At 51.4% G+C, this 19,800-nt stretch overlaps 1 long non-coding RNA gene across 1 annotated transcript; it reads left to right on the top strand.

Moving 5' to 3' along the window:
• The first annotated feature begins 3,464 nt into the window (after positions 1 to 3,464).
• LOC132346028 (uncharacterized) lies at positions 3,465 to 17,813 on the top strand. Its single transcript, XR_009495729.1, has 2 exons — positions 3,465 to 14,755; positions 15,962 to 17,813. It is a non-coding gene; the product is annotated as an uncharacterized lncRNA (long non-coding RNA).
• The last annotated feature ends 1,987 nt before the right edge of the window (positions 17,814 to 19,800 follow it).

Here is a 19,800-nt window from a genome sequence, read left to right as displayed (position 1 = left end):
TCTCCAAGATAGGAGTCTTTTCTCTGAAATGTTTTGTTCTAAAGGTGAATCTTCATCCAGCTCAGTGAGGAAACCACTTCTGTTGGTACACTGGGGTTTATCCCTAAACCCCTTCCCACCCCTGAAACACTCCTGTCTCCTTGCTCAGCTCATGCTGACTCTGCCTCAGTCTCCTGGACGCTCCAGTACCCTCGGTAGGTAGCCGACATTTGTGGAAGGACTGTCAAGTTTCAAGGCAGTGAAATGCCTGGGACCCAAATATTTGAACTTGATGGAAAGGATGCCTCCCGATGGACGTGAGGGTGGGTCCTGGCCACTCGCCCCTGAGCCACGTGTCACGACCCCTGGAAGTCTGCATCTTCCAGGAAGGGACTTCCCTCTTCGCCATGAGGTGTCATCTGAAATGGCAATTCACTGCCTTAGACCAGGGCTGCTGAGTGGACGAGCTCAGGGGCTCCTGTGAGGCAGTGTCCCCTCCCTCACTGGGCTTTGCTTCAGGAGCATGTCTGGAGGCCATGTGATTTTACATGAGGTTTTGCAGGGGTGCTTGGCCACTGACATCAAAAGAGCAATGGGAAAGATCTTGCCAGTCAGGTGCTTCTTTGCATCATTTTTATTTCCGATTGGTTTTGGGGACTTCACATGGGAAGATCAGTTCAAAAGACCTTGACATTGATCTTGACACAGGATGAGTTCTGAGCCCTTTCCCAGAGGAAGGAGGGACCTCACGTAGCTGCCTCATGGGCCCCTGAACTGGGCGGACGATGTGATGGGTGGAGTCTTCTCGCACCTGGAAAGTCATGTGCGGTGGATTCCTGGACGCCCACGCGGGAAGGGGAGGCGCAGGGCCTCTGGAATCACAGGGAACGTGGACGTTCTGGCACGCAGCCAGTGAGAAGATCGCGTACAGGATGGGGGCTCGGTTGGCAGTCGTCGATTTGTCCTGAGTCAGCAGCAAGCCATCTATATTGATCGTGGCAGCCATCCTGGAAGCAAGTCACACCTGCGGCATTTTGTTCAATGTGGGGCAACACGTTTTACAAGAGAAGCGTGAAACTAGAGTATGCCCCGAATAAAGCAACAGATGACAAGTGTCCTCAAAGCCTGTCCTCTGAGGACTAGTGGAGGGACTAGAGTGTTTTGCAATGAAATGAAAAACGAAAACCAACGCTCTTGAGGGGCAAAGTGAAGGTCACAGTCGGATCAAGAGAACTGTTTACAAATACATGCAGGTATTGGGTAGAGTGTGGCTCAGCTCTGAAATAACAGGATCCAAAGGGGAGAGGTGAGAATGAGCTCAGAGCTGCTCAGCGGGGCGTCCACTGCCTTGGAGTGGACGTGGCCGGTGGTCACACACAAAGTTTCCGGATTCATAAACCACAGATGTTTGCATTCTGACCACCTAACTAAAGTCCCATCATGTAAGAAAAGATGCTCCTTAAACCTGCGGAAGCAGGAAAGTAGTGCCAAAAATGTAAACACACGCGCCACACACGTCGTACTTTCCACAAGCTTCAGGCCACAGCGCCCGGGAAAGTGCTTCTCTGAGCATGTGTAGCCATGAGAACACGCCACACACACCGTACTTTCCACAAGCTTCAGGCCACAGCGCACGGGACAGTGCTTCTCTGAGCACGTGTAGCCATGAGAACACGCCACACACACTGTACTTTCCACAAGCTTCAGGCCACAGCGCCCAGGAAAGTGCTTCTCTGAGCACGTGTAGCCGCACACGCCACACACATCGTACTTTCCACAAGCTTCAGGCCACAGCGCCCGGGAAAGTGCTTCTCTGAGCACGTGTAGCCATGAGATTTAGCTGCAGGAACGTTTAGGAGCATGGCCTTTGGGCCAAAAATTCAATCTGGAGCGAGTCTCCCCTGTGTCTGCCACTCACTCTTTGCTCTGGGTTCTGTTGCGACTCTCGTGTCTGTTAACACAGCTAATTGCACATGCAAACACCTCGGTCAATGACCTTCAGAGAATCACCGGTGGGTGCCCTCAATTCTGCGCTTTCTCACTTCTGACAGGCAGAGGGGCCAGCACAGTGGAGAAGCACACCCCTTTCCCTCCTGCCTCCGGGGTCCCGGACGGGGGCTCCATACTTTGTGCCCCCCACACCCCCGCCTCCCTGCACACAGCCCGTGCTCTCCACGTGGATCTGCTCTGTGAGGGGCAGTTCCTCAACGCACAGCTTCGGCTACATCTGGGCGACCTGTGTAAGTGGAGGCCAGATGTATTTTCATTCCTTTAGAAATGGAAACAGAGGCTGGCGCAAGACCATCTTCTTTGAGGCTGAAGGCGACTGGATAGAGTTTGATGCGTAGACGCTGTGAATAACTCTGTGGATAGAACCAGCATAATTGAAAGCAGGCACGGACCAAGCACCAGGTCGTCAGCTTACAGTCCCCCCAACCCTCCTGAGGTCTGGGCTTCTGCCAGACCACGTGATGGTCCCGTCCACCCCGCTCACCAGCCCGTCCTGCAGTCCAGCCTCCTCCTCCTCCTCCTGGTCCTGCCTCTGGCGTCGCTGAGCTTAGAGCTGTCTCCTCCTTTTCTGATTCCCCAGCACACCCGGGCTTGGCCGCTTGGGGCCCCTGGCAGCCCAGCTCTGTCAGGGGGCAACCAGATAGGCGTCCAGAGAGACCTCACTGCTGGCCATGGCCCACTGGTAGGTCAGCGCACTGGGCCTCACTTTGTGCAGATCCAGCCTCCTGTGCCTGCATCAGGGCTGCTCCAAGTCACTCTGCTTGTCCAGCTTCAGGAGCACAGCTGGATAACTGCTGCGCCTCAGCTGTAACCAGAGCAAGTCAGCGGCCATCTTAAAAATCTGTTTTCCGCAACAGCAGTGTGGCCCTAAACTCATTCAGGAATGGTTGAAGACAGCCATCCATGCGGGGGGGGGGGGGGGGGGGGTCACCGGAATCTGAATATGTGGCTCCAAGCCCAGCTTTGCCGCAGGGTCCAGGGGACAGGTGACAGGGCACAGGGGACAGGGGAGAGGGGCAGGGGGCAGGGGACAGGGATCAGGGCACGGGGTGCAGGGGACAGGGATCAGGGCTCCTAGTTCACGGGGATAGTGACTGAGCCTGCAGAGCCACTGTGTTTCGTGGGCAGCAGTGTGTGCCCACTTCCCGTCTGGAGCTTCGAAGGCTTGATTGAAGGGGAATCCAGTCTCCTGGGAAGTGTCACAACTGGTCGTTCAGGCTGTGTATACTTCAGTGTCAGCCCTGGTGATCAGCTGCATCCAAGTCACCAAGGGCGCCCCTTGGACGTCGCAGAACCATGTCACAGAACTGAGAGTGCTTGCATCCTTTGCTAAGTTTTAACAAAGCCCAGAGGGTTCCAGCCCCTGGTCAACCAGGATTTGTACTGGCTTTTGTGCCAAACTCACGCTTCCCTGAGTGCTTTGCTGACTCTGGGGTACTCACTGAACGTTCCGTTTTCTTGATTCTAATGGAAAATGTTGGCAGTGGGGGGCAGAGGGTGCTGAAAGGGAGAACAGGGAAGCACAGATCTTATCTGGAGCCTCTGCAGGCATGTTCAGCCTGTGTGAGATTAACTGTGAGGTTAAGTTAAAAAGCGTAGCCGTTTAGCCAAAACCAGCGCTTTGTGTTTGTTTGTGTTGCATTGGCCATTTTGGGTCAAGTTCAGCCTCGGGACAGTTAGGCCTCCCTCCCTCTGGGCTCCTGGAATGGGGCCACGAACCTTCTAATTGATTGTTTAATTACGGAGGTTTCCAAGTTACAGCTGCTTGGAGCCTCTCCATGATTTATTCTGCAAAATAAAAACCTCTCTTTCCTCGCAGGTCCGTGCCAAGAGTAAATAACCTTCCTGATTTAGGAGACTGGACAGCATCTTCTAGAAAGAAGCTCACAAGACCAGGGCGGGTGTGACTCGGCCGTGGTGTTCTTGACAGTAAGTTCCATCTTGCTTGTTTTCGGTTTTGATTCATATATATATATATATGTCCGAAGATTCTCTTGATAAAATACAAATGCATTTTGGAAAAGTCAGACAGTTTCAAGAGGCTGGCCATGGGGCAGCTGCAGCCCAGAGGGTCTGGAGTGGATGGGGGCTCTGGCCGGCGCCCATCCTGCAAATACGAGGACTGGGGGGGCAGCCCCCAGGTCCACACGTTCAGAAAGACAAAGGTGAGAGCATCCGAAGTTAGACCGTGTGGTTCGTGTTGGCAAAGCACAGGGGTGGGGTGGGGAGGTTCAGGCCTCACAGGCTAGACCTTGAGGGACCCCTGGGGTCTCGCCAGGCCCAGGGGGACACTGAGCCTCTCTGGGATAAGCCTGGAAGGACTCTGGGGACTCTGAGGGGCTCCCGGTGGCCCTGGGCTCAGGGGTGCGTCAGGCAGGAGGTGACTGCCCCCTGGTGGGAACCTGGACCATGCTGATGGGAAGGGGGTGGTCTCACGGGGGACTGGAGAACACACTGGCTTCAGACAGACCCTGAGGACAGAGGGAACTGTTGACTTTGTTTGTCTTGACTTTTTGTCAGTGGGGAGGGGCTGTTTAGAAAAATGAAAGGATGAAATGGATGAGGAGGTTCAGGCAGAAACAGACAAGAAGCAAGGGGCCCCGTTGGCGTCTGCAGAAGTGCCAGGCTTTCAGCAGCGGCTCTGGCGAGGGGTCATTGGGAGACTTTGTCCAGAAGGCAGGCCTGCCTGTGGGGGTTGTTTCAGGGAGCGTGTCCCCGGGCCTGGCCTGTGTGAGGGCCAGGGCTGGCCGTCCTGACCAAGACCATGGGTGGCTTCTCCGGGCAGCAGGAACGAGGCCTCAGCCCGGGTCTGTGTCCACTCAGGGCGCCAGGTCAGCCTCGCACGGACTTGTCTCTGAGCTAGAGTCCCTCCTCTCTAACCCACCGGCCTTACTGAAGGGTTCTCGGGGCGACTCCGGGGGCTCCGGCCCTTAGGGCCTCCCTGTGCCTGTTGGCGTCCCCTTGTGTTTCTGCCCTAATTTATCTGATTTGGCAGATGGCCTGGGCTGGAAAAAGCAAAGGATTGGTTGAGAGCCTGAAAATGATCACCCCCTTTCCCCTAAAGAAAACTGGGAAACCTGAGTGAAGAGCGATCATTTCCACGTGAATGTTTGACAGAGAGAAACCTGAAGTTTCTCGTCTAAAATTCTACATTCTCAAGTTTAGCTGCGTCTATCTGACACGTACACTTACACTTTGTTTTCTAGGTTTTTACCAGTCGATAAGTTAAAGGTTAAACAGTATGACTCGGAGGTGTGAATGTGCTTGCAATTTACTACCAACAGCTCATTAATCACGCAGCCCACACGAGCTTTCAGAGAGGTCTGGAGTGAGCGCACTTGGCAAGTCACAAGGCTGATGCTGGTACTTTTTCTTAAACTCTGTTTTAAACTCGCAAAGTTTCCTGTGATGAATGGAGTGGAACTGATTCGGCGTCCCCTGCCCTCGTGGACGACTGTGGTTGAGGCCGCTCCGGGTCCAGGCGGGGCCCGGGTGGGGCGGGGGCTTGGGGGCTGTTCAGGAGGACGGCCGGGCGGGCCGGTCTGCAGAATGCTGCTCTGCTAGGGGAGGGACGCAGGAAGGAGACAGAAGCCTAGTGTGCCTTCAGGCAGAAAATCCAGAACCCGCCACGAGCCCCTGCTGTGTTAGGTGCTGGGCGTGCAGGGGAGAGGCGAACGCGTTCTCATTCCCGAGTCCTGCCCCCTGGCACCGTGTCCAAGGCACCGTGAGCCACAGCAGGGCTGTACCAGTGAGGTCACACCGATGTCTGCCGCTCCTCTGCCCACCCCTCGGTGAGGGTCTGCAGGATGGAGAACTTGGTCGCACCGCCCACCGTCCAGGAGCTGAGTTGCTCATTCCCAGGGGGTCTGTGTCCTGGTGCCGCAACCCTGCCCACTGCCCTGAGACGCAACCTGCCCACCCGGCTGGGTCCCTAGAGGTCTGGTCGTGGGCACAGGAAGTAAAGGCAGTTTGTGGATCGCAGAGCTGCCTGCGTCGTAAGCCAGCCCTGGGAAGCTAGGGCACAAACCAGCAATTCACATTCTCACATTTTTTGCAAAAAAAAAGTACTGATAAAGAAACGATCTTAACCTTCGTAGGAGAAGAGTCTAAGCTGTTACTGTGTTCGGTGATGTGAAAATCCGCACCGAGTAGGAGACGCCTCGCGGCACTAGTCACCGCCGGTGAAGCTCCGCCCCTCGCCGCCAGTTCACGCGCCCCTCAGGGTCCAGCCCCGGCGCGCTGCAGACGCGCCTGTCAAGGCTGGGTGCCTGTGGGCGCCCCGGCTGGACTCGGACCGCGCCGGGGCAGGCTGAGATGGTCTCACAGTTCTGGGCTAAACCGTAATTCTTCCGGGGAATGCAAACCACTTCTGAAGGCCGTCGTGGCAAGGATGGAAAAACGCATCTGTGAGAGGGGTGGCCCCCTGCCTCACACCTGGGCCCCTGTGACTCTGCCCTGGACAGCAGGCCGCATCCCGGGGGGCACACGCGTGCTCCTGGTGGGGTCGGCGGGGCCCCGGGACGCCCCACCCTCCGCCTTCCCCCCAGACGGTTTCTTCCTGCACGACCGTCTCCAGCTCATGGCGCTTGGGGAACCGCTGGAGTCACAAGCCCACAGGACGCTCTGCGCCCCGTCAGCTCCGCGGTTGCCGTGTGCTCTCGCAGACCTCCCTGAGCTGCCCCGTCAGCCGGTGACCTGCGCCTACGAGAAGCTCAGGGTGGGGTGTCACGAAGCTGGGCCCCGCGTCCCCAGCACCTCCCACCACGCAGCCTACGCTCCCCCGCGGCTGGAGCACAGAGCAGGAAGCCTGGAAATCACAGACGACCTTGCCACCCGTGGCCCGACAGCTGTAGCAGAGCCGCTGCGACACAGACGGAGCCCAGCTCCCTTCCGTTCCAAGTACAGCCTTCCTTCCAGCCGCTGCTAACCGCGACTCCACGGTGACATTAGCTGGATGAAGAGCCCAATTAAGTTTTAATTACCCCGGGTGAGGCCCCCCAGGTATGACTCACTTGCTAATTAGATAAGCAACGGGACTTGTTCTGAGCGCCGGCCGGGCTAAACACGGCCCAATCCCATCTCTGTAAAGGTTCAAATAAATTAAAGTCTTTAGAAATAAAATCTCCACCGTTATCAAGGATAAACTACTCTCGAGGCCTCGGCAAGGTGGGGGATGGAGGCCCAGCATTCTGGCCTGCCCCCCATTCACAGACAGGGGCTCTGACCTGGGAGCTGAAGTGACAGACGACCCCACTCCATGGTGAGCACCGTCAAGGCAGGCCTTGCTGGCTGCTTTCTCTTGGTGAATACAGAAGTTTTCCTTTTGTAAATGTGATGAGGAACTAGCAGCAGAACGAGGTAAGGGCAAACCAGGAAAGGCAGGAAGGCGCCTGTGACAGACGGAGCCACCTCCCTGCCCCGGCTCCTCTCAGGAGCACCCTCTCCCAAGACGTTGGTGCCTTTTTGATGACAGACCCTTAAATCCGAGAGGAGAGTGGATGACCAAGCTCTGGCTCCATGTTTTCCTGGACGTGCCAGGGTGAGGCCCAGCCCGTGGACAGCCCAGGAAGCCAGCCTGGAGGAGGAGGAGGTGTCGTGCCTAGACCAGGTCTGTCGGGCTCCATGTCCGGTGGCGGCTGCAGGCCAGGCCGCTGAGTGGGCACTCTTAGAGGAGCCGGACACACGTCTTCTCAAATGTAGCTAAAGGCCCGAGGGCTCAGGATGTGCCAGGACCGGGACCCGGAGGATGAAGCCAGGAGGCAGGAGCTGGCTTCGGAGGGAGACTTTTCACCCGAGGTAGATGGAGAGAACCTGAACCCCATAGGAGAAGCCCCGGGGCCTCAAAGGACATGGCTCTCGTCTCAGAGCAGGGACACCAGAGACAGTCTGGGCCTCGCATGGGGTCCATGTCGAATGTCTCATCCTGGGGAGAAGGAAAAACAAGAAATAGAGAAAGTCCCTAATTATTCCGTTCCCTGATTGTATTCAAGTCCTCTGTCCCTTCAGACGGAGGGTATCAGAAGCAAGTCTATGAAGGAATAATCAGCCAGAACCTTAGATTATCATAAAATCCAGGACAACAACAGGTCAGACCCACAGGGAACCCAGGTTGGGATTATCAGACGTGGGCTCTATGACAACTATGACAGCAAGAACAGGAAGTACACTGAAGCGGAAAGTTCTGACAGGAAACTGGAGGCTGTGATACAAGAGGTTCCCTGGGCTGAGGCTGGGGGTGGGGAAGGGTGATCTTGGTACAAACTCTGAGTGATGGAGTTTTGGGGTCTGACGCACAGCACGCAGACTACAGCAAACAGCACCGCTCTGTGTACCTGAAATTCATGAGGGAATAAACCTTTCCCACCACACCAACAAGTGAAAAAAGAATAATGGTGACTACATGAGGCGATAGGCATGTTGAATAGCTTGATTGTGCTGATCGTTCCAAGACGTGTGTGGGAATCGAAGCACGGCACTGCACGCCTCAGAAAGACACCATTCTTGTCAGTTGAACCTCAGTGAGGCTGGAAAAAGCAAACCAACAAAAAAGTGGTGTACGAATACTCATTGTACTGTTTGGCTTAAAAATACATCATCAGTAACTAATAGAAAAGGCATGCAAGGAGTCAGCAAGGAATGAAGCAGCGGATGTGCTATGGGTCACATTCTCATAACCCGCCACGTGAAAGGGCAAAGAGAAATTACACCAGCGGACGCAGGAAAAAGCATTTGATAAAATACCATATATATATATATATAAATATTAAAACATTTGATACAATTGATATGTGTCTATATCGTACACACACGAGCAACAGCATGGACGAGAAGGATGTGGCAACTGGGAACAAAAGGACCCGTAAAAACCTGCAGCAAAGGCACAGCTGGCTGAGCAGATGACACTCTTCTCTTTCAAGTCAGGAAGGAGACCAGAAATTCACCATCACTACTGATGTTTAACTAGCATGGGAAAAAAACAAGCAAGATTAAGAAATAATACATGAGAACTAGAAAGGAAAAACACAGCTACCCTTCTATGTAAATAACCTGATTATGTATGCAGAAAATCCAATAAACAGATAAACTTAAAAATTGATAACTACATTTAGCAAGACATTGGATAAAGATCAACATACAAAACATTCAGTTCAGTTGCTCAGTTATGTCTGATTCTTTGCGACCCCATGGACTGCAGCATGCCAGGCCTCCTTGTCCATCACCAACTCCCGGGGTTTACTCAAACTCATGTCCATTGAGTCAGTGATGCCATCCAACCATCTCATCCTCTGTCATTCCCCTCTCCTCCTGCCCTCAATCTTTCCCAGCATCAGGGTCTTTTCCAATGAGTCAGTTCTTCTCATCAGGTGGCCAAAGTATTGGAGTTTCAGCTTCAGCATCAGTCCTTGCTATGAATATTCAGGACTGATCTCCTCTAGGATGGACTGGTTGGATCTTCTTGCAGTCCAAGGGACTCTCAAGAGTCTTCTCCAACAGCACAGTTCAAAAGCATCAATTCTTCACTGCTCAGCTTTCTTTATAGTCCAACTCTCACATCCATACATGACTACTGGAAGAACCATAGCCTTGACTAGACGGACCTTTGTGGGCAAAGTAACGTCTCTGCTTTTTAATATGCTGTCTAGGTTGGTCATAACTTTTCTTCCAAGGAGTAAGCGTCTTTTTATTTCATTTACCTCTACATATCAGCAATAAAGGATTAGAAAACACAATTTAAAAGATAACATTTTAGGGACACAAAGAGTCAAATATTAGCAACACATCCAACAAAAGATACCTAAGACCTTTATGATAAAATCCAGAAAGCATTATAGAACAAATTAAAAAGACCTAATTGAATTGAAAGGCTCAATCATTTTAAATATGTCACTTTTTGCAGTGTTGTATAGGTTTAATATAAAATTTTAGCATAATCTATAAGGCTAAGAAAATCTTGTGGAGGAACAAATTTGGAATAATTGTAGACTTACAAAGCTACAATAATTAAAACCTGAGGAACTGTCACAGCGTGGATGATAGACCCAGGAACAGAATGGACAGAGGAGCCCACAGCAGCTGGACACTCAGCTGAGGGCAGTGGACATCTCAGAGGAGTAAAGCACAGCCTTCCTGGAGAACAGGCCGCTGTGAAGAATTATAACGTGGCCCTAGCTCTCAGCATCAGCAAAACCCTCCCAGCGGAGAGTCGATATAAACGTGGAGGCAAACAAGGGCCCCTGGAAGGTGACAGTCAGACATCTGGGCTACCTCGAGGAGGAGCCCCTATTAACAAACAGAGAAAGAACCAGCCATCAAGGGAAGGAGCGATGAGGGGCCATATTGAAATTATGAAAGTCTGTCCACAAAAGCACTGTCAGAAAAGACAGGCAAGACAGTGTGGGAACGGATATCTGCAAAACTCCTGTCCGTATTCCAGCGAGAACTCTCGTGCAGCAGTAAGACGGGCTCTCCACGGACACAGTGCGATGGTGCTGGCCTGGCCGCCGAAATGGACCTTTGCTGAGCAGAGGACGGAGTGTGGGTTCAGCAAGGACATGGCCACTGAGCCTCGGCAGGAGGCCGCTCTCCCCCGCCGGCACAGCTGAGCCCAGATGACGACATCACGAGTGTGTGATTCATCTTTACAAGGTTCAAAAATACACAAAACTAACCCACGATGATGACGACGGAAGCCAAGATGATAGTTTAGGGAGGCAGGCGCATCATGATGCGAGAGATTTGGGCTCTGATAACATTTCGTTTAAACGTGCCTTGAGCAGGGCTTCCGTCAGTCACTCAGCTGTCTGTTAGACACTGTCCTGAATGCACGAATTGAATAGCGCTTAATAGCACATGAATTCATGAGAAAAGTCAGGAAGCCGAGAAGGAGAAGTACCATCCCATGTGGAGCCAGAGATGAGGGCCTACGGGGGCCTGATGGGGTTAGGACCTTCCCCTAAAGCCCTCGAGGTCACTGGGACCAGGGCAATGGCTGAGTGGGCCTCATTGTAGACGGGCTGGGCTGGACGGAGGTGGGCATCGGGCTGGAGCTGACCGCAGGGAGAAGTTTGTCTTCTTTTTGATGGGAGAGGGCTGCAATCTCCTTCAATCTAACTTTTGACTTTAAGAGTTTGTGCCGCAGAATCATTGTGTTTATTACCATAATAATTCAAGACCTTAGAACTGCTGTGAGCTGACATGGTGTATATATTTTTGTCTGAAACAAAGGAACTTAGTTTTTGCAAATTGTTAGAGACTTCAAAAAATGCATTTCATTTTCAGATGTATTGTCAAAGGCAGTGACTCACAGCTCAGGCTGGTTCAAAAGCGATCTCTAACGAAAGGCACGATTTTTCCTGAATCTCATTTGCAAGGAGGTGGTGGCTAGCTCTGGGCCCCGACCCAGACGGCCGGGTCTGACTCCAAGAGCCCTGAGTCAAGGCTCAGGAAGGGCACCATTGCTCACCCAGGGACCCAGACCGGCTCGGGTCAGAGGGGCAGGGGGCACAGTGCTGGCCCTTCTTCTGCTGAAGTTCATGATTGGGTTTGAGATTCACCCTTTGGCCACTGAGCAAATTGCCTCACCTATATTGCATTAAAGTACAATTTCCAACTTTTGCTTGAAGTCAATAGATGAGTCAGCCCAGTGATTCACTGTGTCTCCTCACCTTCTTAATTCTGTTATATCCTGGAAGAATCATGCTTGAATATTGATGGAAACCCTTTGAAGTCCTGAGACATCGTGCTTTCTAAAATAAGGTCACTTCTTTTTGCTAATATCTGACCTATGAAAAGTCTCCTCAAAATCTGTACAAACGGAGATGACAGGGTCGTTCATCACCTTCTTGGGCAGGTGTGGGCTGATCCTGGGAAGCTGTGGCCGCACGTGAAGCCCTGATGAGGCCTTGTGGGTGGTGAGACCCCAGGTTTGAGGAATCCTGGCTGGAACGTTTCAGCTGAGGGAGGGGGGCGGGAGCTGTGTCCTGGGCAGACTGGTCTCCCAGGGGTACAGGGGTGAGGCCCGCATCAGGGACCTCAGACCAGCACGGGGGCTGTGCTGGGTGCAACACACCACCCCAGGGCACACGCCAGGGTCGCAGCCCTCGCAGCCTTAGCGATGAGAGTGAGCAGCTCTGGCACAATCCGTTCAGCAACAGGAAACACAGGCCGGTCCACTGAACTTCTCCGCCCAGGAAGGGAGTGGTGACTCTAGGCCTGACCTAGGAGATCGGCTAAATCACGGCTTCACAGCTGGTCATTCTAGCAAGGTCGGCACGGAGGTCTTCCCATTGGTGGCATGCTTGGTGACCAGGAGCAGAACTCTCCGGAGCTGGCTTATGCAGAGACGGGGACCTATCTGAAGGTTTGTTTCTGAGGCACTGGGGGACATGAGTCCGAGTAAACTCTGGGAGTTGGCAATGGACAGGGAGGCCTGGCGTGCTGCAGTCCATGGGGTCGCAGAGAGTTGGACACGACTGAGCGACTGAACTGACGGACTGGACCTGTGATGCACGGAAAGGTGCTGAAACTGAAGGATGAGCAAGAGCCAGATTTTAGAGATGCTCATCTGCTCAAACCCTTTTCCCTTTAATTCAAACTTTCATAAAGCCCGTTGGTTTCTCTTTTAGACAAACTCTTTAATGTTCATCCGCAGCAGCCTTCCCTTTCCTGTCTCAGGCAGCAACCTCACAAAGGCCAAGGGGCCGAGAGGTTGAGACCACGGCGAGTCTCAGCGGAGCAGCTCACTCTGCACGGGCCTGACGTGCTTGGAAATGCTGTGCTCAGATGCGCCAACTGAAACAACTGCTCTTGACCTGGTAACATCCTGTGGCTGCCAAGTGCTCACAGCGCAAGGGGCACTGGGTCCCCACGTGGCCAGGTGGGGCCAGTCCCTCGTCTCCAAGTGAGGGGTCAGGGCACCCGAGGAGAGGGACCCGGGTAGATGCCAAACACAGAACTTTTTCTCCACATGTTATTCTTCCCCAAAATGAAATTACAAGTTTAGGCAACGTGTGCACAAAATCTGGAGAGGCAGCCCCCTTTAAAAGTGCAGAGGGGCTCACCCAGAAAAGCCTTGCAAAATGTTTGATGCCATATAAGAGATCCTCAGGCTGGTTAACAGAATAGAAAAATCCGAATCAGTTTTTATTTCCTCTGAAATGCTCTCTGATACTTTTCCTTATGTTCACTTAGTGTGCATGGAGTATGTTGCAAGACTGTAACACTAACACAAGTTAAAGGAATGGAGACATTTTCTCTTTGGAGCTAAAACCCTTTCCACAGCAAGTCAATTACAGATCCAGGTTTAGCTGTACCTCCCAGGGTCTCCTTGCCACCCAGAAAACAGAGGAGACACGGACATCCCTGTCCCTGTGGAAAGAGGGCTCTCACCTCTGCTGGGGAGGGCGTTATCACCCCAGTTTGCAACGGGTTACATGAAAGCCCAAGAAATTTAAGTAACTTGGTCAGCTCACCTCCAGCAGCCACACTATCTCAGCATGGGGCCAGGTGTACATGTAGTCAGTCATCACTGAGAAACACCGCATGATGGGAAGGCTGTGGGTGAACCCGAACCCAGAGAAGGTAAGTGAGGACCAGAGAAGGTGAGAGAGGCCCAGAGAAGATGAGTGAGGATGAGAGAAGGGGAGAGAGGCCCAGAAAAGGTGAGTGAGGATCAGAGGAGGTGAGTGAGGACCAGAGAAGGGGAGTTAGAGCCAGAGAAGGTGAGTGAGGACCGTGGAAGGGGAGTGAGGATCAGAGGAGGTGAGTGAGGACCAGAGAAAGTGAGTGAGAACCAGAGGTGAGTGAGGACCACAGAAGATGGGCTAGGAGACAGGCCAATAGGCAGTTTGGTGCATCAGCTGACTTCTTTCTTTTGGATGCTCTGATCAATTAAGTTTCCAGAAGAGGTGAGTGTTGATACAAGAGGATTGGAGGTTAAAAAAAACAGTTCTGGTTGTGGGTCTGTGGTTGGGAGTTTATGTAAGTCTCGGTCCCTTCACGTTCAGGGCCTGAGGCTCCCTTTGAAAGGAACCCTCTGGACGTCAGTATGGAAGCACCATGAGGGCCAGGTGCGGGTTAGACAGTGTAGATGCCCTAAAGCCGAAAACCGGAGGAAAATCCCCCCAACTCTGCCCAGCCAAAGGCCCTGCGGTCACGTGTGCAGCTCCCTGCTGGAGAACGAGGAGATGCAAACCAACCCAGCAGGGCTCAGACCCCCAGACAGCTGGGTCCTCCTGACCTGTGTAGGAAGCAGCGTCACATACACCAGGGAAAGCATGGGCTGATCCAGCATCTACTCAAAAGTATATTCCCTTATAAAGTAGAGTAACATCTTCGACTTGAAAAGTTATGGGGTGAGTGAGCCAAAGGCTTGGGAAGAAGCTAGGTTCTGCTCAAGCAGGTTCCACTGTTGCTTTAAGAAGAAACAGCAAAGTTAGAAAGCTGTGCTTACTTGCTCTTGTTTGCTGGGGAATAAATAGATGCACTCTCTTTTGACTCTGACTACACTGGTACAAAGCAGTAAGAAACTGGATCATTTGCATGATGCCGAATGACCACATCCTTCTTCTGAGCCCAGAGATCCGAGCACACGACTCTGAGTCATCCAGCTGAGCTGAGTCATGGCCACCCCTCCGGAAGCAGTTCTCAGGATAGCATGTCCGGCAGAGAGAAAACCTGTCCACATCGTCAGTAAAGGTGACAGAGGTGAGACAGAGGCTCCGCTCTCGAGCGCCGATGTCTGACGGAAAGAGGTCGGGTGCTCGAGGTGAGGCGGCTGGGGGCTGGGTTGTCATTGTAATCACAGAGCCCAGGATGCTCTGGCTTTCTCGGGGCCAAGTCCTCTCCGACTCTTTGTGACCCTTGACTGCAGCACATCAGGCTCCTCTGTCCTCCACTACCTCCCAGAGTTTGCTCAAATTCATATCCACTGAGTCAGTGATGCTATCAAACCATCTCAATCTCTGTCATCCCCTTCTTCTTTTGCCTTCAATCTTTCCCAGAATCAGGGTCTTTTCCAAAGAGTCAGCTCTTCAGGATAAGTAACCGAAGTAGTGGGGCTTCAGCATCAGCCCTTCCAGTGAATTCAGGGTTGGCTTCCTTTCGGATTGCCTGGTTTGGTCTCCTTGCTGTTCAGGGGACTCTCATTTTCCCCAGCATCACAGTTTAGACGCATCTTTGACAGTCTTCTCTGTGCCCCAACTCTCACATCCATACACGACAACTGGAAAACCGTAACTGTGTCCCTATGGACCTTTGTCAGTGAGGTGACGTAGTTCCCTCCCAAAGGGCGAGCATCTTTTCATTTCATGACTGCAGTCACTGTCCACAGTGACTGGGAGCCTAAGAAAGTGAACTCTGTCCCTGCTTCCCCTTTCCTCCATCTAACTGCCATGAGGTGATGGGACCAGATGCCATGACCTTAGTTTTTTTAATATTGAATTTCAAGCCAGCATTTTCATTCTCCTCTTTCATCCTCATTAAGAGGCTTGCTACTAGTAGTTTAAATTATCTGGTGAATAACAGCATTTGTCCCTTAATTTATGCTACGATCATTTAAACCCACTTCAGTGAGGACAAAGGACTTCCCTGGTGGCTCAGACGGTAAAGCATCTGCCCGCAATGCGGGAGACCCGGGTTCGATTCCTGGGTCGGGAAGATCCCCTGGAGAAGGAAATGGCAATCCACTCCAGCACTCTTGCCTGGAAAATCCCATGGATGGAGGAGCCTGATAGGCTACAGTCCATGGGGTTGCAAAGAGTTTGACACGACTGAGCAACTTCACTTTCACTTTCAGTGAGGACAAAGGTCATACCTGCCTTGATGGAATTGTGTCCTGAGGTCCAAGTATGATATAAATGTTTAATAATTATTGGAAAATAAACTAATGAATGAACTGACATATTGTCAGTGTCCTGTTGGGGTGTCAACTTACTGATTTATCTACATTCTCTCTTCTATGTTCTTATTCCAGCTAGTATTCATTCTTGTGACCAGTGCTTCTGACATAATGATGGTGACAGCTGATACTTATTGTTCAACCCCAGGAGGCAGGCATTATCATCACACTCATTTCCAACTGCTGAACAGAGGCTCAGGGAGCTCAGTCGATTTCAGTGCAGCCTATACAGTTGAGTAGCATGTGAGACGGAGAAGGCAATGGCGCCCCACTCCAGCACTCTTGCCTGGAAAATCCCATGGATGGAGGAGCCTGGTGGGCCGCAGTCCATGGGGTCGCTAAGAGTCGGACAAGACTCAGCAACTTCCCTTTCACTTTTCACTTTCGTGCATTGGAGAAGGAAACGGCAACCCACTCCAGTGTTCTTGCCTGGAGAATCCCAGGGACAGGGGAGCCTGGTGGGCTGCCATCTATGGGGTCGCACAGAGTCGGACACGACTGAAGTGACTTAGCAGCAGCAGCAGCAGCAGCAGCATGTGAGAGCTCGGCTTCTGTGGGTCCTGACTTACACTGGGCAGTTCTAACTCACCTTCTGTGCTCCCATTCTTAGTGCTGTCAGGGTTAGTACTACGCTTAAGCACACTGTTTCAACAGCGAGGTTGCACCACACGCCTATTAGAAAGCCAAAATCCAGAGCCCTGTCAGCAGCATGTTTTGAGAAGGGTGTGTGGCAACAGGGACTCTCGCGAATTGTGCAGCCACTTCAGAAGACAGTGGATGGTTTCTTACACAGTGAACATGCTCTTACCACACAGTCCAACACTCGCGCTCCCTGGTACTTACCCAAGGAAGAGAGATGCTGAAAAGAGATGTTCACACAAGAACCTGCACGCAGATGTTTATTGAAGTTTTATCCATAACTTCAGAACTTGGATGCAACCAAGACATCCTTCAGAAGGTGAACAAGTAAAAATAAACTCATATGTCCAGACACAATAATGGAATATTATTCAATGCTAATAATAAAGAAAGCTGAGCACCAAATAATTGATGCTTTTGAACTGTGGTGTTGGAAAAGACTCTTGAGAGTCCCTTGGATTGCAAAGAGATCTAACCAGTCCATCCTAGGGGAGATCAATCCTGGGTGTTCACTGGAAGGACTGATGTTGAAGCTGAAGCTCCAATACTTTGGCCACATAATGCAAATAGCTGACTCAATGGAAAAGACCCTGATGCTGGGAAGATTGAGGGCAGGAGGAGAAGGGGACAACAGAGGATGAGATGGTTGGATGGCATTACCAACTCAATGGACATGAGTTTAGGTAAGCTCTGGGAGTTGGTGATGGACAGGGAGGCCTGGCGTGCTGTGGTCCATGGGGTCGCAAAGAGTTGAACACAACTGAGTGACTGAACTGAACTGAACTGAATAAGAAATGAGTTATCTACCATGAAAAGACATGGAGGAACTTTAAATGTACATTACTAAGTGAAAGAAGGCATTCTGAAAGACCTACACACTGCATAATTCCAACAGTATGACATTCTGGAAAAGACAGAACCATGAAGACAACAGAAAGATCAGTGGGTGCCAAAGGTTTGAGGGGAAATAGGTGGGACACAGAGGATGTTCAGGGCAGGACTCTACTCTACGTGGTACGGTACCAGTGGACACGTGTCATTATACACTTGTCCAAATCTACAGAATGTCAGCACCAAGGGTGATGGCGAGACGTCCTTGTGGTTCATCCGCTGTAGGAAATGCACCTTCTGGGGGAGACGCCGGCAGCAGGGGAGGCTGTGCATGGTGGAGGGGGCGTGGGGCAGGAGCTTTATCTGAGCTCTCTGTACCTTTCTCTTCAGTTTCTGTGAATCCAAACTACTATAAAACTAAAGTCTAAAATAAAGGTCTGCTGCATGGGACAGAGTATTTCACACGTTCACGGCATGTGCGTATATGCTATGTGTTTATAATTCTACAAATACACATCATTACGCAGACACAGAGACATACACACAGATGAGCCGATCTGCAGGCTAAGAAGTGAAACCACACGCTGACTAGCTAACAACACTGTGAGATCCTTCATCTTTGGCGCGGCAGCTACACTCCCCACATCTGTTTAGAGGCAGAAAGAGCCATAGTTATTTTTTCCTCAAAAAAGCACATCTCAGTTCTTGTCAACCTCATCCCGGGATGTGAGGAAGCGTTCCCAGGTGCAGAGGTGAGCCGGGCCCAGGCCTGCCGCTCCCAGCTCGGATGCAGTGTGGGGCCTGCCCCCCGGGCCTGTCTGCATTTCTGACGCTGTCATCCGTGTCACGTGTGCTGATCCAGAGCCTCGCGCTGTCCTGATGCCACTCTGGTCATTTGCACATTGTTTACACACATTGTCCTCATGCAGCTGGCTCTTTATTCACAGGAGCCCAGCTGGCAAAGCAAAAATACACCCCGGCTATGTGGATCAGCTCCTCACTCCCCGAAGCCTTGGCTGAGAGCAGTCCGAGGAAAGAAATGCTACCTGTGAAGACCACACTGGGCCAGAGGAGTGCAGGGAGCTGAGCCACCCTGGACCTGGGGCCTGTGGACACAGCTCAGCCCAGGGAGGACTTGTGCACAAGCCATGGCCTCCACAGGCTCATCTTTCTAAGGTCAGGGTGCAGAGGAGGTGAAACCAGGCGGCGGTTGCCACCATCTAGAGGGAGACAGAAGCCAGGGGGCTTCTGCCCATGTGGGAGCCCCCTTCTTGAGGCCTGGGGACAGGAGACTCTGCAGCTGAGTCAGGGTGTGGGCTTGCCCACATCTTTGTTCCTCTATTTCAGCATCCTTGACAAACAGCTCACCTTCCTGGTACACGTGTTTTTTGATTGCTTGGGTTTTACTTCTGTTTCTAGCTCATTTGATCTAGGGGCATGGTGACAAATATGCAGTAATCATCACTGACAAGAAATATTCTCACACCCGGAGATTGATCTCAGGATCAGGCTGACCTCAGGGGAGAATTGAATTGTGCCAGGTTTCTATGATTTCTGCCTCAGAATCAGTAACTGAGTGGACACATTTCCCATTCCTCACAGTGAGAGATGAGTGAAGGTGATCTCACACACACACACACACACACACACGTGTCCTACAGCACAGAACAGCCTTGTTTGTGAAAACAACCACAAGACGGGGGATTTCCTCAGCACTTTATCCCTGCCTCAGACCACAGCACACCATTGCCTTCCCTTCTCAGATGCAAAAACCAAGCATCACCCCTTTTCTTATTCTAAGCATGTAACTGTCATCTTGATCTCCAAGCCCCAGCCAGCACTGGACCCCCACACCTTCATCCTCTATTCCAAGTGGCTCTTATAGCACTTTCCTAATGAGAGTTCAAACATCAATCAGCTGCTCTTCCTTTGCAGCCAAAATGGCTGAAACAGAAGAGAGCCGTTCCTGGGCTGTGGAGACGGGAAAGCCACTGTTCTCTGTGAGCCTCAGTGGGATGTCAGGATGAGCTTTCAGAAGGACCTTTAAGAACGTGTGCTGATAATTTAAAAAACATGTACAACAGTGCCAGAAAACTTTTGTAAGGAAAAAAAAAAATAAGAAGCAAGCAAATGTGTATGCTTAAAGAATAATTTTTACAGAGTGTTTAATAAAAAAAAAAACCTGGAAACAAAATAAATTGCAATTAGTAAAAGAGTAATTAAGTGAACTATGATAAATCCACACAGTAGAATTCTACTGGCACTGAAAATCATAATTAGAGTTTGACTTGGAAAAATGCCAACAATATACTGTTAGGTGAAAAAAAGTTTACAAAAGAGTAAATATAATAGAACCCTACTTTTGGAAACTATAATGCATACACACATTGACAGAATCTGAAAGAACACCCACTAAAATGTTAAGAATAATTATTTCTGGGTGA

This window comes from Bos taurus, chromosome 8 (assembly GCF_002263795.3).
Source record: "Bos taurus isolate L1 Dominette 01449 registration number 42190680 breed Hereford chromosome 8, ARS-UCD2.0, whole genome shotgun sequence".
NCBI classification, from domain to species: domain Eukaryota; kingdom Metazoa; phylum Chordata; class Mammalia; order Artiodactyla; family Bovidae; genus Bos; species Bos taurus.
The sequence above is the reverse complement of the archived record's forward strand: the minus strand, read 5'-3'. Positions and strand labels throughout refer to the sequence as shown.